The sequence below is a fragment of the Hyperolius riggenbachi genome, chromosome 6, assembly GCF_040937935.1.
Source record: "Hyperolius riggenbachi isolate aHypRig1 chromosome 6, aHypRig1.pri, whole genome shotgun sequence".
Classification (NCBI taxonomy): Eukaryota; Metazoa; Chordata; class Amphibia; order Anura; family Hyperoliidae; genus Hyperolius; species Hyperolius riggenbachi.
Window position 1 is genome coordinate 100,427,730 of NC_090651.1, and position 16,562 is coordinate 100,444,291.

The following is a 16,562-nucleotide window of genomic DNA, read 5'->3' on the forward strand; positions in this document are numbered from 1 at the left end:
TAACCTTATCTGAGGTTAGAGTGCCTTATCTGAGTTAGTGTGCCTTATCTGAGGTTAGTGTGCCTTATCTGCAGTGTGCGATGTAGCTTTGTGCATCTTTTAGTGTGCACAAAGCTATTTGGGCCTTGATTCACTAACCGGCACTAAGCCGGTTAGGGTGCCTTATCACTTAGTGGGCACAAACTACAGCGCTAACCTTATCTGAGGTTAAGATCGACGCATTACGTTGTGCGCGGTGCAGTGCTTAAGGTACTTAAGGGGCACTAACCTCAGATAAGGCACACTAACCTCAGATAAGGCACACTAACTCAGATAAGGCACACTAATCTCAGATAAGGCACACTAATTCAGATAAGGCACACTAACCTCAGATAAGGCACACTAACCGGCTTAGCACCAGTTAGTGAATCAAGCCCTTAGTGTGCACAAAGCTACTTAAAGCAGAATATAACCCTGCATTTTAACTTTGCTCTAAAACATTATTTACAGCATATTATATGCAACCAGCATTTTTTTTTTACTAGACCAGCATTGGAAGGGTTAAACACACAGCTTTAAAGTTCCTGGAGAGAACTGTTGCCGCATCCGAAGCTTACATAGATACATTTCAGCAAAACAAAATGTAACAACTGTGTAATGTGACTCACTCTCTCTGACTGTGCAGGAGCTGGAGGACAGCCAAAGAGTGTGTAACTATCACCACTTGCTACATTTTGTTTTCTGAAATGTATAGATTTAAACTTTGGCTGCCCGGAGCAGCTCTCTCCACAGAACTTTAAAACAGTGTGTAACCCTTCCAATGCTGGTCTAGTCAAAAAAAAAATGCTGGTAGCATATAATATGCTGTAAATAATGTTTTCGAGCAAAGTTGAAATGCAGGGTTATATTCCGCTTTAAGGGGCACTAAGTTTAGATAAGGCACAGTAACTCAGATAAGGCACACTAACCTCAGATAAGGCACACTAACCTCAAATAAGGCACACTAACCTCAAATAAGGCACACTAACCGGCTTAGCGCCGGAAAACTCTTTTTTACTCCGGCGCTAACACTTAGCGCTGGATAGTGAATCAAGCCCTATCTGAGTTAGTGTGCCTTATCTGAGGTTAGTGTGCCTTATCTGAACTTAGGGCCCTTTAAGTAGCTTTGTGCACATTCGCTTTGCGCAAATTAGAGGAATCGGAGTTGGGGGAATCCTAACCTGAGGAGTCGGAGGATTTTTGTACCGACTCCACAGCCCTGTCGGCAAGGCATAAGGTCAGGGCCGTTTCTTGCCCCGTTCAGCCGGTTCTGCTGAATGGGGCGCCGATGAGAGTGACAGATTGGGGGGCACCAGGCCGTCCCTGTGGCCGCCGCTGCTGCCCCCCCTCTCCTTGTCTCACTCAGACCTCGATCAGGCAGCGACCAATCGTGCGGGCGCTAGGACCCAGCGCCTGCACTGATATGCGGAAGTGACATCACTTCCGCATATAGAGCGGGTGCGTCCGGCGCCCGCTCGTACTGGTCGGGTCGCCGCAGATCCTGAGGCCTGCAAGGTGAGGAGGGGGGAGCGGGAGCGGCGGCGGCGGCGGCTGGGGAGCTCCCTGTCACTCACTGCCTAAAGGGGCTCCCTGTCACTCACTGCCTAAAGGGTCTTCCAGTCACTCACTGCCTAAAGGGGCTCCCTGTCACTCACTTCCTAAATGGGCTCCCTGTCACTCACTAGCTAAAGGGGCTCCATGTCACTTACTTCCTAAAGGGGCTTCCTGTCACTCACTTCCTAAAGGGACTCCCTGTCACTCACTAGCTAAAGGGGCTCCCTGTCACTCACTGCCTAAAGGGGCTCCCTGTCACTCACTGCCTAAAGGGGCTCCCTGTCACTCACTGCCTAAAGGGGCTCCCTGCCACTCACTGCCTAAAGGGGCTCCCTGTCACTCACTGCTCAAACGGGCTCCCTGTCACTCAGTGCTCAAACGGGCTTCCTGTCACTCACTAGCTAAAGGAGCTCCCTGTCGCTCACTGCTCAAATGGGCTCCCTGTCACTCACTGCTCAAAAGGGGTCCCTGTCACTCACTGCTCAAACGGGCTTCCTGTCACTCACTGCCTAAAGTGGCTCCCTGTCACTCACTGCCTAAAGGGGCTCCCTGTCACTCACTGCCTAAAGGGGCTCCCTGTCACTCACTGCCTAAAGGGGCTCCCTGTCACTCACTGCCTAAAGGGGCTCCCTGTCACTCACTGCCTAAAGGGGGGTCCAGGCTGGCTACATGTACTGGGGACACTGGCTGTTTGTCATTATGTGCATTTACTGGTGAAAATCTGTCTCTTATTATGTGCATTTACTGGTGAAAAGCGGTCTCTTATTATGTGCATTTACTGATGAAAAGCTGTCTCTTATTATGTGCATTTACTGGTGAAAAGCGGTCTCTTATTATGTGCATTTACTGGTGAAAAGCGGTCTCTTATTATGTGCATTTACTGGTGAAAAGCTGTCTCTTATTATGTGCATTTACTGGTGAAAAGCGGTCTCTTATTATGTGCATTTACTGGTGAAAAGCGGTCTCTTATTATGTGCATTTACTGGTGAAAAGCGGTCTCTTATTATGTGCATTTACTGGTGAAAAGCGGTCTTTTATTATGTGCATTTACTGGTAAAAAGCGGTCTCTTATTATGTGCATTTATTGGTGAAAAGCGGTCTCTTATTATGTGCATTTACTGGTGAAAAGCGGTCTCTTATTATGTGCATTTACTGGTGAAAAGCTGTCTGTCATTACGTGCATTTACTGGTGAAACGCTGTCTCTTATGTGCATTTAGTGGGGAAATTTTGTCAGTAAAAATAATCTTTTGTCAGTAAATTTTTAGGTATTTGTCAGTAAAAAATAACGTGAAAGGTTGGCAACACTGGCAGGCTGCGCGGCGCAATGGGAAAGATACAGGCAGCCCACCTCACGCTTGGGCTTGGCGGGGGGAGGAGCCTACGACAGCGAGCGAGAGTAGGGTGGCCGCAGGCAGCCATAAATACGCAGTGTGTGACTGAGTCGCACTCGCAGAGCCTCTCGACCTGAATCAGTCCAGAGACTAGCAGACTGGCAGGTAGCCAAAGCCAGCCAGGAGCAAGCCCTTGGAAGAGGGGTAGGAATGGGGTATCACATGCATGCGTAAAGAGGTGGAAGGTGTGGGTGTGATTAGGCAGGACATGGGTGTGGTTATGTGGTTGGGCGTGGTTAATTTAACCACTCCCATAGGTGCCAGAGAAAATCTTGCACCTAGGTGCCAGGCACCCCAGGCTCACCCCTGTGTGCAGCCCCAGAAGGTGGAGTCTTTTTGGCCAGTTGGACTCGGGCTCCTCGCTGCCACTGCTGCTAGTGTGTGCCTTGGCCCTTGCCCTTGCTGCCGCTGCCCGCTAGCACCTCCATGGTCCTCCGCCCGGACCCCCACCGATCCTGGCCCGGCGCCTTCTTCCAGTTCCACCTGCCATGAGATGGACCTCATGGTAAGTAGGCAGTAAGGCAGGCAGTCTATGTACTGCACTGCCTCTCTCTTTCTGACGTGGCTGCTGGGGGAGGGGGAGGGGGGGGCTCTTTTTGCCCTGGGCTGATGGTCAGAACCCACCATGGTGATGGTCTAACAGTGTGACTCCCTGGCTGGGGGTAGGGGGGCACTCTTTTTGCCCTGGGCTGGTGGTCAAAGTCTGACCACCAACCAGCCCAGGGCAAAAAGAGTACCCCCCCCATCCCCAGCCAGGGAGTCACAGTCAGACCATGGTGGGCTCTGACCACCAGCTCAGGGCAAAAAGAGCACCCCCCTATCACCCACAGCCAGGGAGTCAAAGTCAGACCATGGTGGTCTGACGGTCAAACCACCATGGTCTGACTGTGACTCCCTGGCTAGGGGGGGGAGAGGGTCACTCTTTTTTTTCCCTGGGCAGGTGGTCAGACCACCATACTGTGACTCCCTGGCTAGGGGGCGGAGGGGTCGCTCTTTTTTCCCTGGGCAGGTGGTCAGACGCAAAGTAAATTTTTTTTTAAATAAAATAAAAATGGTGAGTTGGTTTCAAGAAGCATTTTGACATGATTTCACTTAGCAGCTTTGATTTGTGAACCTTATGCCCTTATGCAGGACATAAGGTTCACAATCACCTTATGCACTGCATAAGGTGATTGTGAACTAATGAAGCATATTCTCCTACTTCAAAATCCACATCTCAGCAACATCACAGATATTTCATATCATTGAATTTACTTCTAAAATTGAATAAGACAAATAACTTCCATTGCTTAAAAACAGCAGGCTGCATGGAAACACAAAAACTACTTACCCTTCCTTTACTCCAATACAAGGGCCTTTCATTTTGATGCAGGTGTTGTTGTATCCACATCTGATATGGTAAGGAGAACTGATGGCCACACTGTTCATGGTCACCACACTTATTCTGAGCCCTGTGCTACTGTAATACATCTAAAAGAGCACCTGTCAAAATGGAAGCTAGATTTTGCCGTAGAATATAGGTAATTTTACTATACAGTATTTACTATGGCCTTCTCTAACTTAGCCCTCACACTAACCCTCCCCTACCTATGCGTAACAATTGCTTCTCCTCTACCTACTTATATCATTACAGTCCTCCCACTTACAGCTAGCACTATTTAGTAACCCCACAAATGCTGGTATACTGTAAGCCTGGGAGCCCACTGCAGCTGAATCCCAGTGTCCAAACTAAACCCCAAACTGAGCACCCATTCCCGATATCTAAACCACCACAGTCCGATGGCCTACTGTTATATTGTAGGCAAGTTCCTATTTAGAATAAAAGTGACTTTAGCTGGAGTCCCCATGCCAGCGCTACAATACAGGCAAAAGGGGCCATTGCCAAAACCCCCATAGCCTATAGGTGTCCCCAAGTAATCCCCCTTCACCCCTCTATATTTGGTATGGATTTTACGTCGTGTGGTGGGAGTGGGACAGGGAACTACAGTCCTGCCTCCTGATCCAGCATGATGACAACACAACCCGTTACCATGGTTCCCTGGACAGCCCCAGTAGCGCTCTCCTTGTGATGCAGGCATGTTATATCACATCAGTGTGTACATGCTTGGAAAGGTGGAAGGAGGTGTTGTGCTGTCATCGGGAGGAGGCCGGAATGAGAAGAAGAGTCCAGGCGGTAGTACGTAGCTGCAGAGATACAATCCGCTGTGCACACTCTGGATGACGGAAATTAGTTTATGCTGCTTTGGGGGGAGGGAAGTTGGGGAGAGCTGCCTTCTATGCTGAAATTATTCATTTGGTGGGTGACCTGGGGTGCCTAGCAGCTGGCTTGGTGAAGTGGAGGGGAAATAGCAACAAAGGGCCCCTAATGCCACTTTAGGGAAGGGAGGCCAGGTCTGTTGGATTACATTGCTGCTTGCGATTTGCTGCTGCTGTGTGCTGCTGAGTCCCCAGTGACGTTGAACTGGTGCTGTGCTTCTGCTGCATAAAAATATCAGACTTCATTATCAACGTAAGCATTTGTCATTATCAATTTCCCTTTTCTTTGTAATGTAATGTTTTTTTCTGTAAGTGTTAATAAAGATTGATCACATATTATCATTTTTAATTTCTCTCTTTCAGCTTTTAAAGGATAATATTGAGGTAAGGTCCAGGGCCGTGCAGAGGATCCTTAAAGGGGGGGGGGGTGCTCAAATGTGAAAAAGGGGCCCTAATCAATCAATCATGCTAAACTGTGTATGTAATACCCCCTCCCCAGAAAGCAGTATTAGACATTCTTAACACCCCCCCCCCACACACACACACACACATACCTTTTATAGCAGTATCAGGCAGACTTTGTGTCTCCTTCCAACCAAGTCTTTTGGCGCCACCGCCCTCAAATTAGCAGTGATAGGTGTCCACTATTAGAGTGGGCACAGTGGAAACTGAGGTAGGCACAGACTCACCTTTCATTACTGGGAACCTCTGTCCCTCTTGATCAGCACCCAAGTTTCTTTTAAGGCATAGAAGAAGTGGTTGCCAATATGCAGTGGTTGCTAAGCATAAGTAGGTTCAAAACTGCAGTAAGTGCCAAGGTGCAGTGGGTGCCCAGATGCAGTGGGTGGTAAGATGCAAAGGTCCAGTTTGTGCTAAGTTGCAGTGGGTGCTGAGGTGCCAAAGTACAGTCTGTGTCAAGCTGCTTTGGGTACCAAGGTCCAGATTGTATTGGGTGTTTATTTGCAGTGGGTGCTAAGCAGTATTATGTGCTGAATAAGTAGCAGATGGTAATAAACAATAGTGGGTGCCATGTGAGTGCTAATTGGTACAGGGAGCCATGTAAATGCTGGACATGAGTGAGTAGGGAGTGCCATGGGTGAGTACTGAGTCTCATATAGGTTCGGACCAAGGGTGGGTACTGGGTGCTATTTGGGTGCTGGCCATGGACTGGTACTAAGTGCATATAATGGCTTGGTAACTTGGTGCCGTATGAGTACTGTATCATGTGGGTGCTGATTATGGGGGGTATAGGGTGTCATGTGGGTCCTAGGTGCAAATACTGAGTGCCAAGTGCGTACTGGGAGTGAGTACATGGTGCCATATGGATGATGGGTGCTGGCTAGTGGGGTATTTGTTGTCATGTGGGTGCTGGGGAAGGGAGAGGTCACTGTGGGTCCTAGGTGGATGGAGAGGTCAAATGTAGAAAGGAGGATCCGCAGACCACAACAGGTTGAGGTAAAAAAAGGCTGATACGTTTATTCAAAAAAATCCACAGACAGTGCAATAAAGTCACAGGATCAACTGACGCGTATCGGGCCTACCATCTGCCCTTAGTCGTAGTTAAAAGTGAACCTGTACAAGAGGGAGTTTATATGTGGCCGGGGGAGAGAAAACTCCACCCCCGGGAACACACAAGCTGCCCCTTAAAGAGACATACATCCCAACATTTACAATACAAAAAATACAATAATAACATCAAAAGTATTATATAAAAGATGTAAAAAAGCGTTGCCACTGAAAAACTACAAAGTTAAATATTAGCGGAAAGGAGGGAGGAGAGAAGACGGCAATAAAAATGTACATAAATTGATAACTAGATACAATATGTTATCAAAAAGAGAAGCAAAGGGATTTCAATATGTGTAGACTAAACTCAGATCCCATCTCTTGTCAAGACCCTGTGGTATACGAGGGCCTAGCAGGGGCGTAGCAATAGGGAGTGCAGAGGTAGCGACTGCATCGGGGCCCTTGGGCCAGAGGGGCCCCTAAGAGCTCTCCCTCAACTACAGTATTAGCTCTCCATTGGTCCTGTGCTCATAATAATCACTTCTATAGATACTTTGAATAGTGGTGATCATTAACAAACTGTTCCCCATCCCTTTCTTGCACCTCTGACACTGTAGTTGCCATTGGCAGGTTTTGGTGCGCCGTAACATAGGTTATGTATAGAGTGCTTGGGGGGCCCCATTGTAAAACTTGCATCGGGGCCCACAGCTCCTTAGCTACACCACTGGTGCCTAGCCTATGAATCCAAAAAGCTTCACGTTTCAAAAGTAATCTTTGCAGATCACATCCCCTAACCGGACAAACTACCCGTTCCACCCCCCGAAAAACAAAGGAAGATAGGTCCCTCCCATGTACGGTCTCAAAGTGTTTAGAAACTGCAGATTTGCGAAATGTATTCCAATTGGTACCACAATAGTGTTCTGCTATGCGGGCTCTGAGGTGACGTGTAGTGCATCCCACATATTGTATACAGCATGTCGTACAGGAGATAACATAGATCGTGTATTTCGTGTTGCAATTCACATATTGTTTGATGGGAAAATTTTTATTGTGTGCAACGGAAAATACTGTATTACCTCTCTTGTGACACTGACAATAGTTACAGGTGGAAAATCCACAGGGGTAAGAACCTACTGTGGCTAGCCAAGTGGGGGTCCGGAAAGAGGAGGGAGACCGAAAAAGACTGGGCGAGAGAATGGACCCTAAAGTGCGGGCCCTCCTGGCAGAGAAACGACACCCTCTATCAAGGATGGTTTTAAGTTCTGTATCCGGATACAGCACAGGGATATATTTTTTGATAATATTTGTAATCTTATTAAATTCAAGGCTGTAACCGGTGACAAAAGTGACCTGATTTTCTCCGACCTCATTCTTCGCCCTGTTTTTCAATAAATCTGAACGTGGTCTCTTGGTCCCCTTCTGACGTCCCACAGCCAGCTGTCTTTCAGTGTAGCCTCTTTGCTTAAGTCTAGTTTCCACCAAGTTGCATTCTGACTGTCTTTTCTACTAATTCCCTAACATCAGGGGTCCCTACAGTACTTCAGACATCAGGTGTACCCATTCCCCCCACCTCCTATTATCGGACACCAAAGAGAACAACCAAACCAAAGGAACGGAAACAAAAAAGAAACGCACCCGGCGAGCGGGGTGTAAACATAGAAAATCCAAATCTCTATTAAAGAATTCAGATCCCCCTATTCATAATGTTGTCAATCTTTCTAGTTACACCCTTTCTTCTGACCAGATTAACCTTCTGTCCAGGGGTTTATCCTTTGCTCCTTCATGTTACTTTGACCTGTTTCACACCATCTTGGATCTCAACAAATTTGTGAGAAACCTAGTGGTGAGAAAACACTTTTTATCGGATGAGTCCGACTCCACGGAATCCCGTGATTTGCGGCCCTTGTCCCGGAGTCATATTGAGGATGTTTCCTCGTTCCGGGACATTAGGACCCTTTGTACATTACGGGATCTAGATGAGTACCAATCTGAGTACCAAGTTCCTGTTAGAATTTCCAATCCATCTTTTTACCCTGTCAATGCTAGATCTCCTGAGATTGATTCCTTTCAGGATCTCATTGAAAAGGAATTGACCATGTTATCCAAGGCGTCCAGGGCTCCCTCCTACCTCTCAGTCTCCGAGCGACAAGCCCTGGCTGCTCTTGAGAGCAATAGGGATATTGTAATACGCTCTGCAGACAAAGGGGGTTCGGTCGTTGTCCAGGATGCGCTGGACTATTGAGCGGAGGCCCTTAGACAGCTGAGGGATGTGGATGTGTACCGGCCCTTGCTCAGGGACCCTACACAGGCTTTCCTTCAGGACCTTCGGGGGCTACTGGACCTCGGGCACAGCACGGGTGTATTAACTAAACGAATGTCTGAGTACTTGTATCCCTTGCACCCGGTTGTGCCCGTCTTCCACCACCTCCCGAAGATCCACAAACCGGACGTTCCCCCGCGGGGCCGGCCAATTGTGGCCGGCATTGGCTCCGTGGGTGAGTGTCTGGGTGAGTGGGTCGATGCACATCTACAGCCCCTTGTCACTAGACCTCCGGGTTACCTGCAGGATACCCGTCATGTTCTCTCAAGTCTTGATGGTTTTACTTGGGAGGACGGGTACTTGTGGGTGACCATGGACGTCACATCACTTTATTCTTCCATCCCACATAATCTAGCTTTGGAGGCCATGTATTTTCACCTCCGCAAATATTCTTCTTTTGACGTATCTTTACAGGCATTCCTCGGGGGGGGGGGGGGGGGGGGGGGGCGGTGGAGTACCTCCTCACACATAATTATTTTATGTTTGATTCGGCGTTTTATCTCCAGAGATGCGGAGCTTCTATGGGGGCAAAATTTTCCCCCTCCCTTGCGAACCTATATATGGGGTGGTGGGAGGAGCTCCACATCTTTAGGGATGACAACCCCTATGCCTCCCATATTATTTGGTATGGAAGGTTTATAGATGACTTACTTTTGGTGTGGGGGGGTCCCCCCGCCCTCCTCGAGGAGTTCCTGATCTATGTCAACTATAATGACCTCAACTTAGAATTTACCATAAGTTCAGATTCAGTTAAAATTGACTATTTGGATCTCACTCTTATGGGGGATTCCTCATCACATTTAGTCTCCACTCGCACCTTTCGGAAACCCACAGCGGGTAATTACATCTTACTTGCCAATTCATGCCATCCCAGACACACCATAAATGCCATCCCCACAGGGGAATTTATTAGGGCTGCGCGTAACTGTTCAGATCCTATTGATCTTGAACAAGAATGCAACTTGGTGGAAACTAGACTTAAGCAAAGAGGCTACACTGAAAGACAGCTGGCTGTGGGACGTCAGAAGGGGACCAAGAGACCACGTTCAGATTTTTTGAAAAACAGTGCGAAGAGTGAGGTCGGAGAAAATCAGGTCACTTTTGTCACCGGTTACAGCCTTGAATTTAATAAGATTACAAATATTATCAAAAAATATATCCCTGTGCTGTATCCGGATACAGAACTTAAAACCATCCTTGATAGAGGGTGTCGTTTCTCTGCCAGGAGGACCCGCCCTTTAGGGTCCATTCTCTCGCCCAGTCTTTTTCGGTTTCCCTCCTCTTTCCGGACCCCGACTTGGCTAGCCACAGTAGGTTCTTACCCCTGTGGATTTTCCACCTGTAACTATTGTCAGTGTCACAAGAGAGGTAATACAGTATTTTCCTTTGCACACAATAAAAATTTTCCCATCAAACAATATGTGAATTGCAACACGAAATACACGATCTATGTTATCTCCTGTACGACATGCTGTATACAATATGTGGGATGCACTACACGTCACCTCAGAGCCCGCATAGCAGAACACTATTGTGGTACCAATTGGAATACATTTCGCAAATCTGCAGTTTCTAAACACTTTGAGACCGTACATGGGAGGGACCTATCTTCCTTTGTTTTTCAGGGGGCGGAACGGGTAGTTTGTCCGGTTAGGGGATGTGATCTGCAAAGATTACTTTTGAAACGTGAAGCTTTTTGGATTCATAGGCTAGGCACTCGTATACCACAGGGTCTTAACAAGAGATGGGATCTGAGTTTAGTCTACACATATTGAAATCCCTTTGTTTCTCTTTTTGATAACATATTGTATCTAGTTATCAATTTATGTAAATTGTTATTGCCGTCTTCTCTCCTCCCTCCTTTCCGCTAATATTTAACTTTGTAGTTTTTCAGTGGCAACGCTTTTTTACATCTTTTATATAATACTTTTGATGTTATTATTGTATTTTTTGTATTGTAAATGTTGGGATGTATGTCTCTTTAAGGGGCAGCTTGTGTGTTCCCGGGGGTGGAGTTTTCTCTCCCCCGGCCACATATAAACTCCCTATTGTACAGGTTCACTTTTAACTACGACTAAGGGCAGATGGTAGGCCCGATACGCGTCAGTTGATCCTGTGACTTTATTGCACTGTCTGAGGATTTTTTCGAATAAACTTATCAGCCCTTTTTTTACCTCAACCTGTTGTGGTCTGCGGATCCTCCTTTCTACATTTGTTCTGCTATGGTCTGGCTTGTCTGATCCTGCACCGATTGGTATGATGGTTGAGGGTAGAGCGTCAAGAACTTTCACATTGCCTTGGATGAAGAGGTCACTCTGGGTGCTAGGTGGATGGAGACATCACTGTGAGTGCTGGGGAGGGAGAGGTCACTGTGGATGCTAGGTGGGGGGAGAGGTCACCGTGGGTGCTAGGTGAAGGGAGAGGTCCCTCTGGGTGCTAGGTGGATGGAGAGGTCACTGTGGGTCCTGGAGAAAGGAGAGGTCACTGTGGGTGCTAGGTGGATGGAGAGGTCACTGTGGATGCTAGGTGGGGGGAGAGGTCGCCGTGGGTGCTAGGTGAAGGGAGAGGTCCCTCTGGGTGCTAGGTGGATGGAGAGGTCACTGTGGGTCCTGGAGAAAGGAGAGGTCACTGTGGGTGCTAGGTGGATGGAGAGGTTACTGTGGGTGCTGGGGAAGGGAGAGGTCACTTTGGGTGCTAGGTGGAGGAAGAGGTCACTGTGGGTGCTGGGGAGGGAGAGGTCAGTATGGGTCCTAGGTGGAGGGAGAAGTCACTGTTGGTGCTAAGTGGATGGAGAGGTCACTGTGGGTGGTAGGTGGAGGAAGAGGTCACTGTGGGTGCTGGGGGAGAGGTCAATAGGGGTCCTAGGTGGAGGGAGAGGTCAGTATGGGTCCTAGGTGGAGGGAGAGGTCACTGAGGTTGCTAGGTGGAGGGAGAGGTCAGTGTGGCTTTTGGAGGAGGGAGAGGTCATAGTGGGTGAAGGTAGGGAGATACCATTGTACTTGCTTCCACACCGAGGGGGTGGAGCTTTCCGCAGGTGGGCGGGGCTTATCGTGGTTGTGGGTGGGGCTTCTTTTTCGTGGCCAGAGAGGCCTTTTTTGAAGATTTTTAAAAGAGGGGTGCCTGGGCACCCAGAGCACCCCCCTCTGCACGTGCCTGGTAAGGTTATCCAAATACATGATTTCTAATGCCTGTAAAGTAAACCTGAAAGTTTTAAAAAATTAAAAAAAACACTTAAAGAGGAACTGTCGCAAAACTCTTAACATTTAAAACACATACAAATAAGAAGTACATTTCTCCCAGAGTAAATTGAGCCATAAATTACTTTTCTCATATGTTGCTGTCACTCACTTACAATAAGTAGTAGAAATCTGATATTACCGACAAATTTTGGACTAGCCCATCTTCTCATAGGGGGGTTTTCAGGGTTTTCTTTATTTTCAAAAGCACTTAGTTAATGGAAGTTGCTCTGTTCAACTGCCAAAATAGTGAGTCAGCTGGGAGAAATGTACTTCTTATTTGTATGTGTTTTAAATTTTAACATTTTCGTGACAGTTCCTTTTTAAGTACCTCGGGACATAGAAGATGCTGGATCCCAATACGGCTTCCCCTATCCTCCTCTGCAGCCCCGTTCCAGCGCTGGCACACCAGGTATCCCAGGTGTACTAGCAGCTTTCCTTATCATCAGGAGGGGGAAGCCTCTGGATCTAATGAGGCTTCCCCCTATCCAGCTCTGGAACCTCTGAAGAAGCATAAACAATAGCAGCGGTGGTCATTGGTGCATGCAGGTGCAGTATCAGCTTCCCCTCCGGCGGAATTAGCTGAGTCCAATTGGTTCCGCTCTACTGCACAGATGCAGATGGCTTGTTCAGTAAAGCTCAACTATTTCCGCTGTAGCCTGAGTGGGAGGCAGTTAATGCGCATGCATGCAGCTGCAACAAGGGGATTTTTGGGAGCCAGCATTGGACTGCCTCTGCTGAGGAAGCCTTTTTAGGATCTAAAGGCTTCCCCATTTCGAGGTAAGAACCCCCCAGAGGCAATTTAAATCATTTCCTTTAAAGTAAAATTATATTTTAAAAATGTTACGATGTGCATCAGTGCTACCACAGCTGCTTCGTGCTTTAATGTTGTGACAACTGTTTTTTGCATAATAAATGTGAAGGCAAGTAGTAATTTTCGAAATTTACATTTTACGTCTTTGCAACCATGGAAATAGTGTACAGACTGGCCACACATTCCATCTTCCTGCAAAGGAATTTAGCTGCCTAAAAGAGGAGCCAATATAACTCCTAGACTAATGAAATTACCCTTGAAGACTAAAGGTAGCCAATAGCCATACATCTAGCAAATAGCAATGATGGGCAGATTCGACCAAGAGAAAAATCTCATTCGAATCTGTTGGCTTCCCATACACCGCAGGCTGATTCCCAATAAATTCCAGCATGAATTCTCTCAGGAATCAGCTGAGCCCGTCGCATCCACCACCTCGCCACTGTGATGTATGTAATGAGTGAATGTGCTGTAAGTCTGCATTTATACATTACCTGTCCTGTGTCTTCTGCCGCTCTTCTATTAGCCCCATACACGCTGCCGGTGTGGAATGTGTGTGACGTCATGCGCTGGCGTGTTATACGCCTGCAGTGTGTATGGGGCCAATGGAAGAATGGCGGAGGACAGACGGGCACCGGGACACAGGATAGGTAATGTCTAAATGCACACTTACAGCACATTTACACATTACATACATACACATTGCAGGAACAGCGCTGGGGGTTTTTGTCGCTCATCCCGATATGGCTCGCTGTTACCACTGCTAACTTGATTGAGAAAGCCGGCCCAACATCCTGCAGCATGCCGAAATTGGTCGCATTGTCAATCGGGCATGCGCTTGGTGGGACCGATTCTCATCCAATTCTGATTATAATAATTAAATTGTATCGTTGATTGGCTGCCAAGTCGTCTGATCTATAGCCACCTTTAAACATACCAAACACTATGTTCATTTGGAAAGACTTTTCAACAAAAGAGGACTTTTACTTAATGTAAATGGGCAGAAAAGAGCAGCCAGTTTTTAATATTCTATAATTCTGAGCACTTGAGTGGTGCCTGATCACAGTGCATGTTTCAGCAATATGCAGGCACCCTACCACAAATCAACATTTTCTTCTAGGCTTATACATTTAAATAGTACAAAGTACAATTTGTATATATTACAATATCCTAAGAGGATACAACAAACAGAGGAACTGAAACCAAAACTGAGAATAATCGCATTGGCTATAGCTGATATTACAGCAAAAGTGACCATTTAGGGAGAAAATATGTTATCTAAATTGGAAGAAACAAGATGAGGGTAATAAAATATGCAACATCACAGACACAAGTTACTGAATTAGGATTATTACTGATTTACTTAGCAATAACATCTACTGTGGTGTGGAAAATTAGGTACCCTGTGGTACTTACTGTTGCAGATACAATAAGGAAGAATAGATTATAACAACTGAACAGGGAAAAACAAAAACATGTAATTGTACAAAGAAGCAGAATAGCAATATGAATATATGCAGCACTACTGATAGCACTGCAAGAGAGCTCTTCCAAGTGTATACCTTACAAGATACTGGAGGATAAAACTATGGCAGGTTGGTAGCTGCTTACAAAACTGGTTCGGGACTGCTTGTAGTTAAAACTGTGTCACACTTGTGGCTGCCTAATCCTGATGTGGCATAGTTTTAATGCCACCCGATTCAGAGCACAGGGCACAATAGTGCGCCCCGTTGGCACAGATCTCGGATGTCGAGTCGTTCAAGATGACTCTTTTCTTCACCATTGGTCTCGAGCTGTGGTCCATGACATCCAACATCTTCTTTGACAACTTGTGTGTGCTCCGATAGATCTGTGGCCGACGATTGGGGAAATTCTGGCTGGGGACTGAAGAAGACGGTGGATGGAGCTGACAAGCCCAGTGTAGGTCAGTTGGGCGCTATGTGCTGCATGACCAATATGTACAGGGTGGGTCCTTCCATGAGGAGAGGCAGTAGCCTCCATTGGCAACACATTGGGGAGGAACAATTTTTGCTTGTCTCCTTCCTACACCATCCAAAACTGAAATAATTGAGACAATTGTACAGCCTAGAGTAATTTTTACAGCAAATGCCACTATCAATGTTTAAATATGTATTTCCTAAGCATTTTTCCAAATGTAATCTTAGTTTTGTCTTACAGCAAACAGCTAATAAACCAGGAAAGTCGCTCATAGAACAACTTAAATGTCAGGTATGAATTATGTGCTGTGACATTACTCCCAAAATTATTTTCAAATCTGTCACATGACAAATGGGAGAGTAGCTGCTGTTATCCCCAATACATTTCTGTGCCGCTGGGAAGCCCCTGGATATCTTGGGGACGTTTATCATTGGAGGTGTTTAGCATTGTCCAGACCTTAGATATCTGTCGCCTGAAATTATCTTCCAACAACACTCTGGATAGCAGTATGCTGGGTAGATGTCAGCAGGTTGCTGGAAGATTAAAGAAGAATTTCACAAAAGGATAAATAATTAGTGCCTCTAACGTAAATAATTATGCAAGGTAACATTTTAAAAATATTATGACTTTTAGTAATATGTCCTTAAACGATACCCAAGATGATCATCGGTTCAAAAAACACATACTTACCTAAGAATAGGAAGGCCTCTGGATCCCATAGAGCAGGGGTCTCAAACTCAATTTACCTGGGGGCCGCAGGAGGCAAAGTCAGGATGAGGCTGGGCCGCATAAGGTATTTTACAAAAAAAAGTCCTCAAATGTCATTATTAACAGTTTTAATTATTTCTTCTGAACATGAAGTGTCCTACCTTATAGTTCGCTTCAGTGCTCCCATTACAAGTAATCCGCCGTGTCCCTGCCGCAAAACGAGGGCTGCCTCTGCCCGCCCCTCTCACTCTTCCTTCACAGAGAGGGGCGGGGAGAGGCGGCGATCCGTGCAGCGATTGACATCAGGAAGGGCAGAGCTACAGCTGGAAGCTCTGCCCCTCAGTGCAGGCGTGGATGTTTGCCTGGGGGATTTGGGGGCTCTGCAGTCCTCGTTTAGCGGCGGGGATGCGGCGGATTACTTGGGAGCACTGAAGCGAACTATAAGGTAAAATAGTTCGCTTCCGTGTCTCTTTTGCTTTTGCTGGCGCGGGCCACAAAATATTGTACCGAGGGCCGCAAATGGCCCGCGGGCCGCGAGTTTGAGACCCCTGCCATAGAGGCTTCCCATGTCGTCCTTCAGACCTCCATTGCTGCTCACAGACCCCACAGAGAAATCTGACAAGAGCTTGTTGGATTCATCTGGGCCACGCTCCTCTTCATGCACGAGTGCAGCTGTATTGTGCTTATGTGAGTACAGCCGCACCTGTGTAGTAAGCCAGGTGTGGCTGTGTTTGCATGGGGGCCATACGGCTACATGCATGCATGAAGCGGAGAGTGACCTGGATCTTTCAGAGTTTCCCGGTAAGTGGTGGCAGCAGCGAGG